This window comes from Macrosteles quadrilineatus, unplaced genomic scaffold (genome assembly GCF_028750875.1).
Source record: "Macrosteles quadrilineatus isolate MER2022 unplaced genomic scaffold, UCM_ALF_1.0 Scaffold_3__2_contigs__length_128488019, whole genome shotgun sequence".
Classification (NCBI taxonomy): domain Eukaryota; kingdom Metazoa; phylum Arthropoda; class Insecta; order Hemiptera; family Cicadellidae; genus Macrosteles; species Macrosteles quadrilineatus.
This window is the reverse complement of record NW_026542596.1, coordinates 55,836,284-55,852,208: the sequence shown is the minus strand read 5'-3', so window position 1 is coordinate 55,852,208 and position 15,925 is coordinate 55,836,284. Positions and strand designations below refer to the sequence as shown.

Sequence of the window (15,925 nt, the reverse complement as noted above, 5' to 3'; positions counted from 1 at the left end):
GGTATTTGTCATTGATGTGTTAATTAGTTACGTTTTTTTTGTATGAGGCAATTTATGTGGGATAAAAATTAGGTGGTAGTCTGCTCTGAAAAAGCTATGAATTTCAATGAACATGTTATGCTACTCAGGACACCAATAATAGATTTAATTAAAAGTATGATTTGAATACCTAAATTATAAACTTAAAGATACTGTTTCCTTAGCTTTACCTACCGAAGTAGTATTAAAACTGTATTTCTCAATTTTTAACAGATGTAGTAAACGTTTCAATTTAACGAAACAAACAAACAAAATGTCTTATAAATTAAATAAATCCAAAGGGTTCGCCTGAAAGTAAGACCAAATTTTATAAGAAGCTTTGAAATTGAATGTTTAGGAACCTAACCAGTCAAAGGAAATATTAAACGTTGCTTGATTCTATTAAAAAAGTCCTTGAATTCTCCGTATTATTTCATACAGATAAGTTGAAGCTCACGTAAATACATGTTCAGAAGGCACCACAAAGGTGCTAAGTATTTACTAAGGGTATCGCAGTTTGTCCGAGCTTAACATTGTTGTAATTCACCACATACTCATCCTGAGTAAACGCAAAGTCCACCCATACTCATGTAGCAAAAGGGACATTATTCAAGAGTTTTGATAACACACTAAGGCTAAATCAGCTGATTTCATTGTTGATGTTTCTCTTAACCTTCGATTAGCAAATTAGTCCAGGACCTGACTAGGGTTCTGTGTGCATGTCGTGTATAGAGAATTTTGCTTTTGCATTTCAATATAGGTGTCTTAGGAAGTGTTTTCCACTCGGGTGTCAAGTTCGCACCTGGTACGTTTTCGAGCTATGACGTCATCAAAATGGCGGCCATTGATTTTTTTAAATCGTATATTTCGCAAACTATTTGTCGGATCGGAATGAACTTTTTTTGTTTTAAAGATAATTTTAAATGCTACCTGTTTTACATTTACACATTTGTTGTATGTTTAGTACATTCTTCGTAATTTTGCAAAAACCTGTATTTTTTAAATATTTTTGAGTTATTTTTGTTTGTAACGTTTTATTGATACAATTTATCAAAAACCACCAATGAAAAAAGTTGTAGAACATTTAAAAAGCTTTACAAAAATACCAAATTCGATATGTTTTACTCAAAAGATTACGCCAAGAAACTAGATAAATCTCATAAAAACACCTATTTTGGCGCAAAAACGCCTATTAGTCCGGCATCTAGGGCAGTTCGCAAGTCTTATAAAGACAGTTTCGCCATTCAATGTTGATGTATGTGTCTAAATAAGTGTTTTCAACTCGGGTGTCACGTCTGCACCCATTGCAGTTTCCGGTTATGACGTCATTAAAATGGCGGAAAGGGCTATATTAAAAATAACGATATTTTACATACCATGTATCGGATCGGAATGAACTTTTTTTTGTTTGAAAGATAAGTTTACATGCTATCTTTCTTACATTTACACTTATGTTTTATGTTTAGTACATATTTCGTAATTTTGCAAAAACCTATATTTTTAAACATTTTTGTGTTATTTTTGTCGATAACGTTTTATTGATACAATATATCAGAAATAACTTAAAGACAAAGTTGTAGCACGTTAAAAGAGCTTTACAAAAGTACCAAATTTGATATGCTTTACTCAAAAGATCACGTCAAGAAACTAGAAAATCGTACAAAACAACCTAATTTTGCGCAAAAACGCATATAAATCCGACATCGATGGCTGTGTACGAGTCATATATAGACAGTTTTACCATTCAATGTTGATGTATGTGTCTAAAGAAGTGTTTTTAACTCGGGTGTCACGTCTGGACCCACTGCAGTTTCCGGTTATGATGTCTTTAAAATTGCTACATGTTACGATTTCACCAGCTATTTTACTTAAAATAAGACCATTACCCCCTTTTATGCAAATAAAAGCACAACAAATCAATGTAATTAGTCCATAGGAATGTTTCCACTATATAAATACCCCCGGTGCAGCAATCCTGTCGACTAAGCGAATTTCCATTTGCCTGGATTGATTTTCAATTAATCTATTAAATTAACATTGTATTAACAACTCAAACAATGTTTTAGGGGTATTTATATAGTGGAAACATTCCTATGGACTAATTACATTGATTTGTTGTGCTTTTATTTGCATAAAAGAGGGTAATGGTCTTATTTTAAGTAAAATAGCTGGTGAAATCGTAACATGTAGCAATTTTAAAAACATCATAACCGGAAACTGCAGTGGGTCCAGACGTGACACCCGAGTTAAAAACACTTCTTTAGACACATACATCAACATTGAATGGTAAAACTGTCTATATATGACTCGTACACAGCCATCGATGTCGGATTTATATGCGTTTTTGCGCAAAATTAGGTTGTTTTGTACGATTTTCTAGTTTCTTGACGTGATCTTTTGAGTAAAGCATATCGAATTTGGTACTTTTGTAAAGCTCTTTTAACGTGCTACAACTTTGTCTTTAAGTTATTTCTGATATATTGTATCAATAAAACGTTATCGACAAAAATAACACAAAAATGTTTAAAAATATAGGTTTTTGCAAAATTACGAAATATGTACTAAACATAAAACAAAAGTTTAAACGTAAGAAAGATAGCATGTATCTTTCAAACAAAAAAAAGTTCATTCCGATCCAATACATGGTATGTAAAATATCGTTATTTTTAATATAGCCCTTTCCGCTATTTTAATGACGTCATAACCGGAAACTGCAATGGGTGCAGACGTGACACCCGAGTTGAAAACACTTATTTAGACACATACATCAACATTGAATGGCGAAACTGTCTTTATAAGACTTGCGAACTGCCCTAGATGCCGGACTAATAGGCGTTTTTGCGCCAAAATAGGTGTTTTTATGAGATTTATCTAGTTTCTTGGCGTAATCTTTTGAGTAAAACATATCGAATTTGGTATTTTTGTAAAGCTTTTTAAATGTTCTACAACTTTTTTCATTGGTGGTTTTTGATAAATTGTATCAATAAAACGTTACAAACAAAAATAACTCAAAAATATTTAAAAAATACAGGTTTTTGCAAAATTACGAAGAATGTACTAAACATACAACAAATGTGTAAATGTAAAACAGGTAGCATTTAAAATTATCTTTCAAACAAAAAAAAGTTCATTCCGATCCAACAAATAGTTTGCGAAATATACGATTTAAAAAAATCAATGGCCGCCATTTTGATGACGTCATAGCTCGAAAACGTACCAGGTGCGAACTTGACACCCGAGTGGAAAACACTTCCTAAGACACCTATATTGAAAAGCAAAAGCAAAATTCTCTATACACGACATGCACACAGAACCCTAGTCAGGTCCTGGACTAAATCATGTAACCTAAAAAGCAAACATAACCTAAACTACATTTTATATACAAAACTAAAAGGTTAATCTGGGTGTTATGGTAAGTTTTTTGTGGTGGAGGGAATAATTTTGGGTGTATTATGAGAACAAAAGTTTTAAAGTGAACTTTTACACAAAAAGGACAGCGAATTCAAGGAAAGTTACGGACATGACAGTTACAGCGTTTGAACAACAACAGTTTAAATACACCTTTTTAAAAAGAGGTGTTGCTTATATTAACCCTTATAATTTACTGTGCATTGGAATAATTAGTAGGGTTTTTTCTGTCATCTTTTGGTCGGAGCGGTAAGGGTCCTTTTGGCTTTTTTAGTTGGATTTTGAAGATTCTTATGTTAACTAAATAGATTATTCTTTATCTAATTGACCATCTGTATCTAGCATTATTTAGTAATTTTGGCAATAAACAAAAAAACCCCTCTATATTTTTATAGGCACATCAAATTTCAAAATGTTTTATAAATGTGCTATTGTATTTTTTATGAAGAACACAAGATTAATCTTGCGATAAACATTTTTTGTAAAAACATCATGAAATTCGGTCGGGTAGAAGAGCCAAACGAACTCGGCAAAGAAAAACCAAATTTAACTCCCATAAAAAATACATGGGGAGCAAATTTCGTTTACGTATAAGCCGAGTGGGATTACAGATATATATGCCGATGCTTGATGGCAAATCTGTGCGTGCATACCTTCAATTTGAGACCTCAATCATGAAAATCGGTCGGGTAGAAGAGCCAAACGCACTCGGAAAAGAAAAACCAATTTTTTTTTATGTATAAGATGACACTATTCAAATAAAGTAAAAATATTTTTTCAAATGATGGAACACGATCTCAACCCTGCAATACTTTTTAACCTAACAACATATATTTTTATAGTGAAAAGTCTCCTGGTATTCTTAAATGTATTTCAGTATTGAAAGCTGTAGTCAGACGACGTCGAAATTAGATGACACAGCTAAAATATTTTTGTCTGGATGTTCAAACACAACTCACCAGGGCAATAAATATCTTAGGCCGAGCGACGAGAGCCTCAGGCTTTTAATTATTTACCGACTGTCCTTCAATCGGCTTGTAGTGCGCTCTAGAATCTTTTTATTTCAAAACCTTTTTAAAATACGTGGTCACATTTCAGTTCAAGATGGCAACGTTACATAGAGAATTAGTATGTATATGTCAGTACTGCATATAGATTTTTATCAAATTTCCCATTAAGGGAAATAAGCTGTTACTATTAGGTCTAATATTAAGACCTAGACCCGGGATCAATTTATTTTAGTTTTGATTTCCCAGAGGCCAAAAACACTATCCGTTCGAATCCATGTATATGCTACGGGAATCGAGTTGCATGGCGTTCTGAGGAGGGTGGGTTTCCCATTTTCCACGGTTGAAACATAAAGTTTAACACTATTGTCAAACCATTTTACAGAGATTGGAAGAGATATATTGTAAAGCGGTTTTGTAGAATTAATTGTTATGGGTAAAATCCCGAAACACCCAAATAAAACTCCTATATTATTCTTATGGAGATTAAGTAAATTAGTTGTTGTAGTTTATGAATATATTTTGATCAGATTATGCAAAGTCATAGAATTTCGTAGTAAACTATCGGAATTTTACTTTTAAACACACGTTATTCCCTTCCTTGAAGTAACAAATCTGAAGAATCGTTACACCTAATTTAATTTTAAATAGTGAATAAATTTGTCATTATAAAGGAACTATTTGAGTTAAATTTCAATATGCCATATGGAAATTTCCGAAGTCTGTAGGTTTGGTGTGGCGGGGGTATTAAAAAATAAATGATGGTAAAAAGTAATTTCTGGGGATTTAGCAAATCATACCAAAGTGGTACTATTTAGAGTACCAACTTTTAGATTCCTCTGCATAAAATACACTGTGTACGACAATTAATTTCAAAATAAAGCAAGTTCTTAAAAATGATTATATTTGTTTATTCGAATTGAATTTACAACTAGAAAATCTTCTATTAAAAATACCAATTTATAACAGAATGAAATTATACTCAATATGGCATTAGAGATATCGTGTATTATTGAAGCAAACCTTATACTGAACATCTCGGGGGATTCGGAGATTACAACACATTGGTTATTGGATACTTGTCGGACACATTTGTCCAGGAACGTTGGCAGAACTGGAGATAAGGGAACATTCACTCCACTACCTGGGGAATGTTCTACATACAAACTGTGCTGTTTGCCGTTCAGATCGTTGGAATGAGGCGGAGAAATGGAACATGAGCACTGACCATAAACGACATTCACAAATACCCAATTGTACCAGTTATATAATAAACCCCTTCCAAATTTGTTGAAATTCTTTACATTATGGAATAACAATATTAATTTACAATGAATATCCCCTCTGCAGCAAACCTGCCGACTAAGTGAATTTCTATTTGTATGAATTGATTTTAATTGAATCTATTAAAATAACATTAGGTTCAACGAGTACCTAGGTTTGTTGCTACTAGGAAACTAATAAAGTGTATTTTTTAGTAAAATAATAATAGCTTAGTATAAAATAAATAAATTTGCCAAGTTTGATCAAAATATATCCATAAACTAGCAAACTACAACATTTTACAATATTCGCCCTAAGAATAATATGGGAATTTTAAATTTAAATTTTTTTTACTTTTCCCCGTTACCAATAACCGTGTAAAACATTTTGATATAGTACATTATTTGTTTTTAAGCTCTTAAAAAAGGTCTAGAGATAAACTCGGAAATTTTGTGTTTTGAGGGTCTAAAATGAAAAAAACCAATTTTTACCCCGTAAAAATTTGATGAAAAAGTAAATCGGTCCCGGGACTAGGACTTACTATGCCACTTATGGCAATAGCTGCTTCCCTATAGGGAAATTCGCTAAAATGTGGCGAATATGTTCTTTGATTGTTCAGACGTCGGTACAGTTAAAATCCGTGTTGTAATTTCTAAATATTAAAAAACGTTCTTTGAATTGGTCGACTGTGAATGCCGGTTAAATCTCGCACTATTAATAACACCAGACGTTTCATTCCCATTTTATAGTTGTTACCAGTTTTAAAAATCAAAATGGACGTAGTTAGGTGAGCCAGTGACAGATTGCGCTGTTTTAATTTACAACAAAAATGTTTTTTTATCGAATACGCTAATTTTCCACCAAGTAAAATTGATGGGATGTTTTGTTGTGAGGTATAACATCAAAAGTGACAACATATAAGGTAGAAGGTAGAATTTGAACAACAGCTCAATACGTGACTTCCTCAAACAACTATTAAAAAAAAAAAAATTGGCAACATTGGATTACATAAATGGGACGTCAACATTAATGTCCAAAAGTCAATGGTTAAAACTCTCCAAATCCGAGTATTCTTGTCAACTCGTCATACAGAAAGTCAATAAAGCTTACCAAGTCCTTTTAATGCGCTATCCTTGATCAACAGGCTTCATACAGCTGATCTTGGAGTTGATAATCCACTAGTACTTTTAAACTGCATTCAAAAATGCTTATAATACGCACATAGATGTGCAGTAAGTCTCAAATTTTTAATAAGAATGATAACGATATAGTCTTTAAGTTAACTATAACTGGGATGGCACACATTCATTGTAAAACCAGCAATATGATAGATTAAACATACTCCCTACGGGAGTATGTTTAATCTATGGCAATATCCATTATGAGGTTATCAAATTTTTCTTTGAATTTGTACTACTTTCGCTTCAAGTTATATATGCTGAACCTTTATGGTTATGCTTTCAACAATATATTACGTTGAATAAGTAATTTTACTTCCATTGTAATTAATTAATAACAAAAATTATGGTTAGGAATAAAAACTGAACACTTTAATGAGTATAACACGTTTAGTTCAATAAGTGGTGGATCAACCTTACTTATTCAAGCTAAGCTAGGATGAATATAACTTATCCAACATAAATGACTGGATGTTTTGTCATACTTGAACATTGACTGTAGTCCATTAACTACTTCTTAAACAAGATTATTTTAACGTTTAAAGAGAAAGGCAAGAATGTTTGAACTATTTACCTTTAGTAAATGAATATAAACATCGATAAATCAATCTATACATAGCTTGTAAACACTGTATAGTGAAAAAAAATGGTGGGGAGTATTTTACTTAATGTAGACTACAAGCAATATTTTAAATAATTATAGGAATTATAATACAATTAACCAATAATTATTGTTGTAAAAGATTGCAAATAGACTAAGGTGGTGGTCTTTGTTTCAAATCCCTCTAATTATTAATTTATTTCGTCAAAAAGAAAATGATGTAGGCTAATAGTACTAAGACTATGGCCTCCTATATTTAAAACAAAACACAAAGACTATGGCCTCCTATAATAAAAAAAAACACAAATGAGTGAGAAGAAATATTTTTTCATCTTAGAAATCTCTACACTGAAAGTTACACGATAATGTTATTTCGTATGATATAGTAAATCGTGTGAAAATATTCCAACGAAGAAGGATATATTTTTACATAAATTTTTAACCTAAGTCCACATTCTTTTGAACACGTTGACAAAAATATTGCCGAGAGAACGTGTACAACTTGCGGTGTTTCTGGAAGCAAATATTTCATCGTGAATCTCACGTACGTGATCCAGCGCACACTTCTAGTGTAATTATCAGTTTTTTTGGCATTTATACTAAAATTATAAATAAAGTATGTTATTTTAAATCAGTAGAATGTAATTTAACAATCATTACATTTATTTTGCACAACTTGGTCAAGGAAAAATAGTATAATGCATATAAAAAAAACTTTTCCAAAAAGTGTAAAACTAGTGAATTATTTACGTTGGATTAATCGTAAATTTGTTTTATTCCTTTAAGTCGATGAGAACAAGTATTCATAATATTGCACCAGATTTCTTTTAGAGTTCGTGAGGACGTTTTCATTCAGATAGGACTGGAGGAAAAGTATTATTACCGAGTTTATTTATCAACACCTAACGACAAGTTACAACCACAGAGCAAGAATTGCTCTGTGGTTACAACGCATTATGATAGCTATCAACAAAGGAAGATTCTTATGAAAATTACCTCTTCTAGTAGAGGCATACTTATCATTTTTAACCGTAAAGTGACAAAAATGTATGTGTCAGAAGTGGGATTCGAACCCACGCCCACAGAAGTGGACTGCGACCTGAACGCAGCGCCTTAGACCGCTCGGCCATCCTGACCCACACTTTAGTTCACAGTACATTATGTTTAAAAGACATCTACCAAGCAGTACCACCAGCTCAGAAAACGAGAGATGTTCTTATTATCACTCATTCTTAACCTCAATATTTGTTTCACTGTTCATAATTTCACTAATTTAAAACTGTTGTGTCAAGATAATTTTCCTACAAGCGGAAAAACTTATTGGCAGAACAGGTTGGTCGATTCTTTTCTATTACAAATTCTACTTTTTGTACAGAAGTATAGGGACGACGCTGATTTAGCAGTTTGAACGGAAATTAGAAGCCCTGGCTTCAAATGACGGTATTCACTAACGGTATTATGGGGACTTGTTGATTCGGACATTAGATTTGGGAAAAAGAAGGGAAAACATGCATATGTGAGAAAAAGCTGCGTATAAATTTAACAACTTCATCTTTAAGCAATACAATAATAATGAATGGGAACATTTAATTTTATTTAGTCACAGTTATTTATAATCTTACGTGGATGACAGAAACTAAACAGTTACAATTATTCTTTAAATATTGCTAAAGTGTCGTAGTAGCTTATCAAGTAGTGGACAAAATGATAAATTGCTATGCATAATTAATATCCTATTATAAACAACACGACTTACAAAAACCATGGTTTGTATTTTATTTTCGTCAAGAATTTGTCTTACGAAAAAAAAACTTCTCTCACTAAAAATTCAGAAGAGATGCTCGGGCAGAGAAGAATGCGAAGTGTGAAGAGGAATGCAACAGTTTATTGGATAGCTGCCCAACACATTCGCTACAGCTGAGGGAATTGTGTGCGCGTCAGACAAGTCCGTCTGCTAACTAAAATATTCTTCGTACACTTCCAGAATACAACGTTTTTAAGTGATGTTTTGCATTCGAACACTGAAATTCCCTGTGAGGGGAAACTAGTGCTTTGTAAAGGTGAAACACCACTAAATTATAAGAATATTTCATAGCTAATATTGACTGATAAGGATTAAACCCAAACCCTAAAGAATAGCCCACACATTAACCATCCTTTGTAAAAGCTATTAACTTTTAACGCCTGTAAATTTAGAATGCAATATGACAAACAATTCTGTTTGCATGCAGTGGACAGTTACAAGACTAGGCGATATAGAACCTAGTTTTTGAAAACGTTATAATTGCTCCAAAGGCTTTTTATTATTGTACACGTGGAAATGTCAACCATTTTAAAAGAGTTTTTGTACTTAGTATATTTTGTAAGGCTTTTAAAAATTTATTTAAAATTATTATTACTGTTATGAGTATTATTATTACGGATTATTAAAATTATTATGACTTTTATTGGTTTCAAACAAAAGCTCGTGTTTCCTTCTTAAATAATACAGGGTGGCCCAAAAAAGGTCTAATCTAAACTGCTGTATTAACTTAACTTCTGTTTAATGGACATCACTCCATAACAATGTTCAGAGATGGTTAAAAAAAACATGCAAAGACGAATGGAATATGTAATAAACAATGGTAAAATGTAGATCACTTACTTTTAAGATAGAGTAATTATGTACAGCTAATAAATAATAATTAATTGCCGTGAAATGATGCGTACATTTTTTCGGCCATTCTGTACGTTACAATACAATAATAATGTTAAGTGTTCAAAATCACAAACAATGAAAGGTATAGTTTTAAATATCATGTAGGTATTTACGATTGGAAGAGGGTTATTATAGAAGCATTTCAGGGAGACGTGGGCTTTAAAAGCTTTTAACTTAGCTTAAGGGAGAGGACACCGATTCAAGGTGCCTTGGATGGCTATAAAACCAGGCTCAACTAACTTACGAATTCGTTTAAGCCCAAACCAATAAAACGGTAATAAAGTTTTATATTATTAAGTCGTTTCTTAAACTGTAATTGATACAAAATAAGGTCATTAATAGTATGTTCTCTTACACAGTGACCTTTCATTTTGTTCACCTTAATTTTTATTCTTTTTAACGGCTCACATTAGGTTTTTACTACCATAAATTTAGTTCTTTAAAGACACTTTATACCATATTTCTAAAAATTTTACAAAAAGTCAAAGATAACTGAAGGGTATGACTGTATATTATAAAAAGTGCATTCTAACCCTTAGTTTGTAACATGTTTAGCCTCTGAAAGTGTTTTCGTGTTCGTGTTCGTGTGTTCAACGACTCTTCACAGTTATGAAGAGGATTTGTGTGTTTAGAAAGAGTTTAACCATGGTATCAGCTTGAAAATGAACCTTTAGGTTCGAAACCTGGGTCGCTGACCTAAAAAACAGGATCATGGACAAGTACTATAGGTATTTAACCTTTTCCTTAGTTTGTCCATATTACTAAGCAAAGAATAACAGTTTTGCTTGTATCTAGAGCAAACAGAAGTGTTTTCTGTGCATACCATATGCATAATATGTACCTAAGCATGTCAAATACAAAGTACACCTACCTAAAACCCTAAAGGCCTAAACTACCTGGGGATGACAGCTTGTCGATATCGTTTCATATTCTCGTTAAAAATAATGTTTTGCAGCATGAACTGATGATGTGGAAGGAGTATAAAAGATGCTGCCACCTCTTTCAATCATTATGTACCACTTTCTTATACTTATTGTGGTCCGTATATAAGAAAACACTGAAGTAGTTTATAATTTTATGCAATATACAAGTTGTGAAGATAGCCATGAACGACCATCATAAAAATATATAGTATTTGTTATATTACACTCAATACAGGCACTACTAAATTGATTTAAAACGTGTATGTGTAACAGATGGAATAAAATATGCCTTCGTCATGTTATACAATTTGATGAATAAACAGTTTTATCATAAAGGCTCAAGGAATTCGCAAAAATTCAATTTGTAAAGACATACAGGGTCAACTATTTGCACGACTAAAATATGTTTAATACAGTGTGCAGTGAAGGCAATTTCCATACTCATTACGAAAAAATATAAATGATTGATGATTGAAAACTTAAAAAAAATTTTTTTGTATATATAAATCAATATTAAACGACCTAACGACTGAAGCAGTTCTCAAAAAATCTCTGATCTTATAAAAGGGTAACTTTAATTTATTTGAAACGCAACAGAAACTAATGTGAAACAGACTCGGTAAGCACATTAGTACAGCAATCTTAACACTTTTGATAAGCTGATTGATATTATATTTAAATAATATTTTTTCTTGTTTTTCAATAGGATCTTGATATAAAAATATTTAAAAAATATACAAACAAAGCTCTTTTTAATCGTAAAGGTTCAAGTGAAGCTAAATGTACGATAATTAAATGTTATATGTGTTTACGTAGTCGTGAGGAAATGTGAAATAAATATAATATAATATAAATTATAAGAAATGTAAAGAAGTAAGTAAGAACTGTACAGTTATTATTTTCGTTTCCACTTATATCAAAGAATATCATTCCATAAAGCAAGCCTCTTTATAAGACATAGGCCTAATAGCTAAAATAGTTTGTTGATTTTGTATCGTCAATTTGCGTAATGAAAAGCAAAGTGATAGACTCTTAATTTTCCCATACACACAGATAACTAAGCACAAATTTTATCTCATAATTATTTTGTGTAATAGTACCGAGAAACAAATGAATTTATATTGGTAAATTATCATATTTTGATTTAATAAATCATATTTAAATAAGTACTTATCACTCAGAAATTGTCTCAAAATAGGTAATGTAACTCAAAACTGGTATTGTTGCTCAAAGGAAGTGTGATATTTTAGGAAAATATATTGTATGCTGTATCAGCGTTGAGCATCGATACCAGTTTAATATGAATTTAGAGTCACTTAGTTTTGATTCACTCGCGATGCGAATAATGTATTTTTAATTGTCATCTATTGCAGATATCCTTTATCCTTTGTTGTATTCATTTTTTGCATCACACAAAATTACTTTGCAATATTCTGGGTAAATGAGTTTGTAATTACTTGGCTAAAATATCATCAAAAGTTTGTTCCTAGTTTATTGTAGTTTGTAGAATCAATTTGATTTTTTTTTTATTTGAACTGCGCAAAGTACTAAACATTTTGTCGCAGCTGCCTCACGGATTATTTGCGTAGTTTAAAAAATTACATTCATTTATGAATATTTTAAAGCTACATTTATGACGAGAACATTATATTTTTCTTTCGCAAAAATATAGATGCACGCTATATTATTTTACATAGTGAGATAGAAAATAGTTTATCAGAACAATGGTAGCCTATATTATTTGTGATACAAAGTAAAAAAAAAATGATGTGTGCAACATGGTCCTCCCAGCCTTTACAAATTGCTTTCCTGCATATAGAAAAAGGCTTCTCTAACGTGGATATGACATGAGTTCGAACAATTCAAAATTCCGTCTTTAAGTTCATTCTTGGCCTTAAGAGTTCTTGGAGCCTAGACGATCCAACCCATAAAACAATTAAAAAACTACAAACCAAATTTCTAATCACACGGTATACTAGATATTTAAATTACAATCACTTTGGCATTTGAAAAAAATATTTTGAGGTGGTAAATGAGTCGGCTGTTTGAATGATAAAATTAATATTGCTCTTATGTTGGGCTAATCCAATATGGCCGTTGGCTTCCATGGACTCCCTTGGAAATGCATTCACTCTTCAGCAGCTGTTTGAAATTATCCAATATAGCTGCTAGCCTCCAAGGCCTTTTGACCACGTGCCCTCCTTCCAAGATGCTGAAAAGCTCATCCCAATGTGCAGGAGGCTGACCTGCTGCCTGGTTCACAAAGTGTTCACGCTGGGAGAGCCTCAGTACCTCAGTGAGAGTTTTTGACTTGAGTAGGTTTGAAAATCATGCATACATGATACTCACTTCTGAATAAAGGCCTTTTTATATATTTATTTGAGTAATCAATTGTAAACGAGCGAGAAATCTTTATTTCAAAGAAATTATGTTTTCACGTAAGGTCAATAAAATATTATTTTGATGTATTATTTAATGGTTTTAAGTTTTATAGATTACAATATTCTCAACAACTCCTCTTTTTTGACAATTAAATTCTTTACAACTTAGATTTAAAGTATCTGAAATAGTCTGAACTAGCAGTTATAAGTAAATAAGTACTATTTTGATTTCGAACCTAATTTTACACCGTAATTAAGAACTAACCCTCTCAAAACATGCATTCAGTTTTGCATTCAGTCGCTTGTTAAACTTTGCCGCTTCAATATAAAACATCCCAGGACGGCGCGGCGGGAAGGCACTGTACCGTAACATTACCTGAGAAATATCATGGAGGCGCCAATCTCATTTTTTTCAACCTCGTGGCTTAAAGTGTTCCAAGTGCCAATTTATTTCGTGAAGTTTCAAAATATCATCGAAAGACATTTGGGGAACCTTTTTATCAATATTTTCCACTATAAGAAGTAAAATGTCATTTACAACAATATTATAACCTTTGTCTATAAATATAATTGTAATTATTGCTTGAATTAATAAAAGACATCTTCAATATTTGAATTTTCCTGCAATTGGGGCCTTTGCTTGAATGTAGCGCTCTCACGACATCACTGTATTCTTCCTTTCAAGTCGCGTAACGACTGAAGAACTACTTGTCTACTTGATACGAACTACTTGTCTACATGACCACCACAATGATATGCATAATATGTGTGTTGGTACATGATATACACGATATCTACTTGTCTACTTGATACGAACTACTTTTCTCCATTTACACGATATCATAGATAAAAGGAGTATAGACATATACTCCTTATATGTATATCCTTACATGATATACATGATATCTACTTGTCTACTTGATACGAACTACTTGTCTACATCTATATGATATACATGATATCTACTTGTCTACATGATATGAAATACTTGTAATGGTTAACACTTAATGCTCTTCGTGAATAATATACAGCTGACATTGTCAGGCTGTGGTTAAGAAACTGAGTCCTTAAGGAAAAATAATAAAAAATGGGACTTTTATTTCAGAAAAGGATGAACTGTTGATTATTAGATTTAAGAACGTACAGTGAAAAAGAAATATTGAAAAAAGTTTATTAATACCTTAGCAGTAATTTTTTTTACTGCACGTTCTTAAATCTAGTAATCAGCAGTTCATCATTTTCTGGAATAAAACATACACCAGCGAGTGTGGTGGTCCGTTAAATGCTAACTCAGTGAAATACTCAGCTCGCATTTGTTTAACGGAAACATATTTAAACACAGCCAAAGTATATTTGATTTCTGACAAATGGAAGTGAAAACAAACCAAGCGTTTCGTTTGGTAAGTAATCACTTAACGCCTACCACCCTGTTTTAGACCTCATTTTCAATTTGTTTAACGCGTTCCATTTGTTTTGTGTGAAGTTTCTATCCATCCTATAGCTTACTTTGTCCACGGAAATAAAAGTGATTTATGTGTTACAAATTCAATGACAAACGTAAAAATTATTTTGAAGATTTGTCATGCATTGACATTTACGTGGACTTTATAGCAGCATAATACAATAATTATTAAGTTTTAAAGTTCCACTCTTTCATATGGGCTGCATATAGATGTAAGTCCCTATTATATACATCGTGATAATACTCAATGGATGATATGACAAAACTTTGACAGTAACACAATACCACATTACCTACCTAAGCTAATATCTGCACAATGTCTTCAAGTCTATAGTCTCTTAGTCTGTTCAAACTTTGAATGGGTTTAGAACTCTATTCTACATTGTAACAATTGTCTCCTCCTGTTATAACTTTATTGTTAACTATGTGACTCGTAGTTTAACAGGGTTTTGTTTAATGCAAACTAACATAAAACACATTAAACAAGTTTAATTTTTATGGTAAGATTTGAAGACTACCTTCAATGTCCAAAGAAAGGGTAAAATTGGCATTTGTTGTCGCTGGAAGTAAAATTGTTTTTATAATATTTAACTTGCTTAAACAGTTAACGTCACGGTCGGAAACACAATGTAAATTTGATCATACAGTAGTAATAGATCAAAAACACAAACATTTCACAAAACAGCTGGCAGATAAGAACATTTTAACAATCATAAATAGTTTTAATTAATCGAAGTAACTAAACGGATAGAAGACATGCTAAGAAACTTCAAAGGGGAAACATTTTAGATCAAATGGATTCACATCATTCCTTAAGAATTTCCCTGAAAGGGGAAATAATGTTCCATAACGATTAGGTGTGCTGCTAGTCTAGTAGTTAGTAGCTTTGGCTGAACCACTAGAGAGATAATATCTATCCCACTATCCCCGGTATAACCACAATATAGGGACTTGGACCGCTTTCCTCTCAAAAGTAATTACACTAC

General features: G+C 32.0%; 1 protein-coding gene and 1 non-coding gene across 2 annotated transcripts in view; both read right to left on the bottom strand.

Moving 5' to 3' along the window:
• Positions 1 to 15,925, bottom strand: part of LOC128989220 (tyrosine-protein phosphatase non-receptor type 13-like) — a 360,305-nt gene that overhangs the window by 87,656 nt on the left and 256,724 nt on the right. The gene's annotated exons all lie outside the window — the stretch shown is intronic.
• Trnal-cag (transfer RNA leucine (anticodon CAG)) lies at positions 8,528 to 8,611 on the bottom strand. Its single transcript has one exon. It is a non-coding gene; the product is annotated as a tRNA-Leu (tRNA).